Genomic DNA, 7474 nt, shown 5'->3' with positions numbered 1-7474 from the left:
TTTATTATCTATATGCATAAGTGTAGATTTAAAAAAAATTATTAAATCCTCGATATAGTTTTCACAAATTGCGTTGAATGTCTAACACACCACTTAGTGATAACTTTTAACTTGGATTCAGTCGGTAAATTTTATTGTTTTATTGAACGCTAAAGGGAATTTTTTTTTTTTAAATATAATTTAGCCAAAAAACATTCAATAATACATTAGCTAACAAAATCGTTTTAACCATCATTAAAACCGTTTGCGTTAAAGCAATAAAGACATTTTTTTTCTTTACTTATTATTATACATGTATATGTTTTTTTTTGGTACAGAGGCAAACTTGTTCGACATATCATCAGAAATATGAGAGATACAAACTGTCTGCAGCGGCGGCGGCTGTGATGGCAACGGTAAGGACGAAGTGTACTTGAAGGGGGATAATAAAAAAATACTGAAAACTACAACAAACGATAATGTTGGCGGATAAAACAAAGGGCGAAAAATATATTTTTTTTTTGAACTGGTATTATTATTATTACTTTTTTTTTTTTTGGTCTTGTCCAAATTTCGGTGTATTTATTGTCCGAAAAACCAGATTCTGTTGCACGCCGATCGTCTCCACTTTGTTGTACACAATATGTAACTCCTTTAAATGAACATTTTTTTTTTTTTTGGTCAATAAACCTGTATGTACAGCATTAAACCTTATTAGCCGACTGCTTACCAAGTTACTCGTTTGGTGGTTTTAAAAAGAAAAAAAAAACTAGATATAATAAATTTGGACTTGTAGTTTAATAATATGCCTGGCTGCTCGTCGGAGGAGGTACACAAAGAATAAAAAATTTCAAGTTTTAATGCACGTTTTTAAATATTTATTATAAAGTATTTAAAATCATATTGGAAATGAGACCACTATTTTAGAAATAGAAAAAAAAACAATCTATCTTAATTTATTAAAAATAATCAAAATTTTCGAATGCCGAGCTTAACCAAGATTACCCATAGATCTTATCTTGTACCTATAACCATTATTATTACTTTTAATTCGAGTAAGTAAGGTTCGAGTAGCTTGTAGTAATAATAATAATCTATAATTTACACATTTATTAGGGACCGCATTAAATTATTGTTGTATAAATATTCCGTTAAAATTAAATCCACATATTGTTATCTTGTCAAGGATGTCTCATTTTAGAGTGCAATGTTTTTGTCGAATCTATTTGAGGTTTTTTTGATATCACACAGGCGATTTATTAAGAACGCACCTAGAGTGCTCTATAGTGTTCGTAAAAGTCATAAAATATATGTTTTACTATACATTTAAATTATTATTATTATATTTTAATCATCCCATTATTATAATATGGTAATTTTAAGAATAATTTATGTTATGTTTACTCAAACATACAAACTTTCTACAACTATCTGATCTTTTGTTAAATCATGTTTGACGTTCTATTGTAAAATATATTAACATTTTTTACAATTTTCAATTAATTTACTTCCTGATTTCACTTCACGTCTTACCTATGTCTAAAGGCTATTTATGAAGGTAAGAACAGCATTCGTTTAGGTTTGAATTATATTGCTCAAAAACCACTTGTGTCGAGTTCCACGTAAAGAAGTCTTCAAGGCCTTTTCAGTTTCCAGACATTGCCGAAATCTGTCAAGCGTGTGCCTGTTAAAATCATTTTTTTAAATATTATTTGTACTCTTAACCGGCTTGTTGTTTGTTTTTGGCATCTCTGCACAAAAAAAAATTCGAGTAATTTGTATTTTTTTTCTTAGAAACTTAACTCTTCAATGACTTTTAGGTATTTTTTCTCTTTTTTTTTTTCATACTCGAATACCTTAAAACACAATAACTGCTATTCGGTTTTTACTCGCTGCGCTTAAAACAAGCGAACAAGTCACGCAATTGATTTTTATTTTTAAAACTAATTATGTACATGTTTTAACTTTTATCAAAGGTAGAAATTAAATGGTTTAGGATTAACCGTGTATCTTTATGGCACTTGATGTTTTTTTATAATACCCATACAAATAGAGAATCAATTTGATCATATACAATAAATTTAATGTATTCTGTAGCTGGTTTAACAGTACATAACTATCAATAATTACATACTTATCTTTTTAGGATATATTTTAAGGCTAGATGGAGTCTGACAATTCTATTTCTAAGGCATTAATGACTACAAGCCTGTTGTGAGTTTAAATTTAAATATTATATCAAACTTAAATAACGGTAGACGGTAGTTAATTTAAAAAACGAAATTTAGCAAATAAAATATAAAAATTTGTGTATATTTATAGAATGAGGCTTGGCTAAAGTGATGCCATCCTGTTTGCATGTTTGGATAGTATTTATAAAAACACTCGTTTTGGTTTAATGGCCAATAATTATGAACAACACTTAAACTGGACATGTTTTTACATTATATTTTCAATTCGAGCTATTCAAATGATGGTTTACGGTCTTCAATCATAAACCGTGTGTTTTAAGTAAAAAAAAAAATATATATACATATATATAATCTGTAAACTATCGTTTGCCGTCGACCACATGGCTCACAAAACGGCGTTTTTTGATTTTAAATTAATATCACGAAAGTCCTTCATATGCCAATGTAGAAATGCGATTGGAATTCAATCATTTAATTTGTATTTTTTTTGTTTTTTTCGTTTTATCGTTTGGACACGAATAGTTAATAGTTAAACTATTTGGTAAAAAAAAAAAAAAAAAAAATTGCTGTATATTTCATTTCCAACGGTGATTTTCTTTTTTTAAATTAATCATTTTTTATTTTTATTGCTCCTATACTGTGCGCCGTGTGTTTCAATCGCATGAGTATCATTAAAAGATTTAGTCTATAATACTTATAAGCTATTATGGTGTACTAAAATTGTACTAATTAATATAAAAAAAAAAAAATTAAATTCACGGTCTGCTAATTAATTTCAATATGGTTACATACGGCATCAGCAGAAGTATATTTTTTTGTAAAAAAAAAAATGTATCCTAAACAATGGTTGAGAGGGGATTATATGTGTACAGTAATATGTTTAGCCACTAAACTGTTATACGTTTATATTGGAAAACACACATTTAATTATATTTTGTGGAATGTAATGTATATACTATCTATGTAAGTCTATTTTAATTATTATTCAAACGACACAAGTACTGAAAAATTGTAAATAGTTTCATTAAAATATGATACGTATTTTACATAGTATGTCCAATTGATTCAAATAATATATATTTAAAAAAACTGTGATATAAAATTGTTTGGACAAGATAAGTTGTATTGCACAGTTAAATGTTTTAATTAATAGTATTTAAAACAAAATTAGGCCTAACTAAGATAAATAACTATATATTGATTGTTATGGTTATTACGGTTTTTGAATAATTTTATACAAAAACCATATTACAGACATATTTAACAAACATTATTAACGATAAGGGTCTTTAATTACCTACACTTAATATTGGCGTTTAAATTTTTTACCCACTTACACAACCAGCACGTCGGTATTAAATCGTCTTATTAATGCTATAATCGTTTTATATGTGTGACTATAAAACGTTTTCAAGTACACATTTTGATACTATAGCAATTTACGTTTTTTTTTTTTTTTATGTGACCATTTATAGATGTTTATTGATTATAATTTATGTCGTTTAAACGTATCTATCAAATTTGTATACAATAACAATGAGCGCAAATGCACGAAGATTTTCTAAGGATTTCCAAATTAGTTGTACGATATGATTATTTTAATCGAAATTGTTTTTATTAATTATTGTATTGCGGCTGGTGAAATTCACTTTCATCTAAATCACCTGTTTTGTTTTAGCCGAATTAAACTATTATTAATGGTACTGCTCGAGAGATTATTGATTGAAGGTGTACACAAAGGCGTGGTCAGGTAAATTGAGTTCTTAGGAAATAGGAGTTGCGGCGTTTTGCAAATAAAGTAGTGCCATTATTTTTTCAGTAGAATTATTTACTGTCTGGCCTCTTTCAGATATAACGACACGAGTGGTTTTGCTAATATTTTTTTATTTATTTATTTATTACAATGGAATAATAACATTAGTTATTGCGACATCTAAAACTTCATCTATAGTGGATAGATAAGTTTGCTTTTTAAAAATAACACACTTCAATGTTAAAATAATAATAATTATGGTTATTAAGTACAAAGTTGCCGGTTTTATATTATATAAGAGAATATTATGCTATCTAATAGTTCACTTAAAATATTAACGGTACCTAGTCAACTGTTATGTTATCAGTAAGTGTAGTGTAAAAATTGGTTTATAACAGAGAAATAGAAGAATTCAACTATATATTTATATTTTAAATGCAAACTAATCGTTGGGCATTTTTAAACCATACATAGGTAAAAGAAATAATTCTTACATTCTTAGCAACATGAAAAAACTGCTAAGTAACTCCAATTAATTAATTTTAAACCAGCTTTTCGACCTATAATTACTATTGTAAAACGTACCTAAGTAAATAGTTTGGTAACGATCGGTTTCACTTTCTGCTTTCATACAAAACTGATAACCTACCCATAATAAATAGGATTTAAGAAAGTCATGGAATAATAAGCATTGTGTAACCAACGTAAATGGACCGACTAAAATTATGGTTATTATAAGGACACAATACACTTTTAGTTAGAATAACTAAACAAATAGTTGGACCGAGCTAAATGTATAGTTGCTTTAACTAAAAGTATAGTTGGACAAATTGTGTATATTTTTTCCAATTGTTTCCACGTCTCATGATAGAAGTAGTAGACAGTCTGTTGTTGACTCACAAAGATTTGTAGAATTTGATTGTGATAAATAGTCTTATATAGGAATTCAACAATTTTACTGCGTTGAAAGGGTTATTAACTGAATACCGAACATCTACACACTACCAATATAGTAGTCCTGCTTTATAGGTACTTAAAATCAAACACATAGTAATATTTATTGTTAGCTAGCTAGTAGCTTCAATGTAGTGCTACACGTCATAACATTTTTATACTCAATATATTTATTTCTCGAGTTGCTCAAGACAGAATAATTTCGCACAAGGATCACGAGCCCCAGCACTGATAATGTGGTCGATAACGGTTCACCGGGCCATCATCACTCTTTAAGGTTCTCTACAGCGGCCACAGTAGAAATATCCAAGAAACGGTCATATACATAATGCAGAGCTGCCTATAATATTATATTATCTTGTGTGTATAGAGTAGCGGCGCTATTTCGACAGTCACGGCTTTAAATTAATCTCGGACGTCAGTCAATCACGCTCATTTTTCTTTATACACATTATTTTTCTTTACATATAATTTCGAGAATACATATAATATGCGCAGACGTAGGCGTGTTGGGTTTTTTCAACGGCGGAAAGAAAAAAATTAAAGAATAAATCCAAATCCGTCGATTAGGCACACTCGTATATGTGTGTATGCTGAACATATATGTACTCACATTAATATTATTATTACAACGATTTGGTTTTTATAAGAAGTTAAAAAAAAATACACAAATTATTTATAATGTAATAATAAATAAATAAAAAAACCGGCGACAACGTTATTCTTCTGTGCATGTTTATTAAAAAATAACCAACGCGTTATCGTCGGGATAATGTACATATTTCCATACAAACGATTGTATAGACGACAAATAGTGTCGTTGTTCTTGAACTGCAAAATCGTCTTCTCGAAAAGGACAAAAAAAATAGTCTCTGCCCAAGGTCAAGACATTTTTTTGCGCCCTGTGTTACAATATGTCAACGTGTATAGTGAACCGTTCAAAAATATCCTTAATTAGAACGCGCTCTATGGTAGCTGCACTCACTCCCCATGCAATCCACCTAATCTAAAAATAAAACACCTACTTGAGAATCGCGCCTATCCTAGGAATTGGCAAGGCCACTTAGGTGAAAATAAAAAAAAAAGGTTTTTATCTGTTTAGTGAAGAAGATGAAGCTTGTGAATGTGGAGAACGACAGACCGATGAACACTCTTTTGTCATGCAACATGAGTCCAGCACAATGCACCAAAGAAGATCTGATACTGACAAACACAAATGCTCTAGAGGAGGCTACCTACTGGTTGCAGTACAACGTTTAGAACGTTACCATATATTATGTGATTTTTATTAAATGTACCTACCAAATTTATTAATTTTATTATTTAAGTATTTACCTGTTTCTTTTTATGTACATTTATTTAGTTTTTTTTATATTATTAGAACTATATTGTTATTGGCATTTTAAAGTCAGACTCGACAAAAAGATCTGTTTAATATTTTTTCATTGATTTCCAAAAGGGATGTCGAAGAAAACAAACGCACCCTTAAGAATATACATTATCTCCTTGCTCACCTCTCTAAAGTATTATAAAAATCACTTGTATTATTTTTAATTTTTTTTTTGTACAATTTTGTATTGATGTCGAAGTGCGACATGCAACGTCGCGTTAACTCATAACGTTACAATTTTCTCAAGTACTTGTATTTTATTAATATTATGTGCATTACCTACCATGTTAATCGGTCTTTATAAATCTTTTTTTTCGCCTCATACCGAACCTATTTAATCCTGTCGCCTATACACATTGTGCAGCGTTTCTATGGGTACTATTGTATTATAATTAGACGCTGTCAAAGCATTATATTTTGTGCGTTAAGTAATTATTAACGGAGGGAAAACGGTGGCATATTATAATATTAGGTAGGTACGATATTATTATTATGTCGACAGCTCGGTTTTTCGAAAACTGTTGTGGCTCCTTGAAATTTCAAATCAGAATTTAGGTATACTCCGGTGTTTTGTAACTTTTCTCATTCATCCGGCAACGCGTTATTGTATTTTAGACAATTGCAAGGACGGCGCTAACACTTTAATAATGATTATAATATTGTTATTATTGTATCGCACCAACAAGATAACAAGTCGACGACTAAGGAACAACACACACACACACACGGTTCGTGCAACCCAGAAAAATATAGAGCTCGGGTACACGACGTTCAAAACGGATTTAGAGTCGTTTCGGTCGAGTGTGTCTACATGGTATGCTCTCAGCGGGTTATAAAGTATGTTGTACTTTATTAAATTGTAATAATTATTATATTGTACACATACCTATATTGTAACCCCAGTCGAAAATCTAGTGTGGCAGTTTTTGTATTGGACATGATGACACGATTGACTTGTTGTAAACAAGATTTTAATCGCACCGACGGATATTATAACGTTATAATGCAATGGCCAATGATTGTCATATGCTAATCAGTACCAAAAACTTGTGGTACGAGCCAACCATCGGTTTAGGCTGTGCTGTACTATAAAATTGAAACCACTATAAAAAAAAAAAAAAAAAAAATAGACCTCGTTAGTGTCAATGCAACAACGTTTTAACCGCAGAATGTATGTTGCTATCAATTCTAGATAGAAAAAAAATC

General features: G+C 29.8%; 1 long non-coding RNA gene across 1 annotated transcript; it reads left to right on the top strand.

Moving 5' to 3' along the window:
- The first annotated feature begins 200 nt into the window (after positions 1–200).
- On the top strand, positions 201–6555 carry LOC126847067 (uncharacterized). Its single transcript, XR_007686971.1, has 2 exons — positions 201–395; positions 5981–6555. It is a non-coding gene; the product is annotated as an uncharacterized LOC126847067 (long non-coding RNA).
- Positions 6556–7474: the final 919 nt, after the last annotated feature.

Source organism: Adelges cooleyi, unplaced genomic scaffold, assembly GCF_023614345.1.
Source record: "Adelges cooleyi isolate 19-005CV unplaced genomic scaffold, UGA_ACOO_1.1 ACOO_flye_CR_arks_rails_tigmint_CR_PRNA_108, whole genome shotgun sequence".
In the NCBI taxonomy this organism is placed as follows: domain Eukaryota; kingdom Metazoa; phylum Arthropoda; class Insecta; order Hemiptera; family Adelgidae; genus Adelges; species Adelges cooleyi.
Note: the sequence above shows the minus strand (reverse complement) of the source record. Positions and strands in the feature narration are given on the sequence as shown.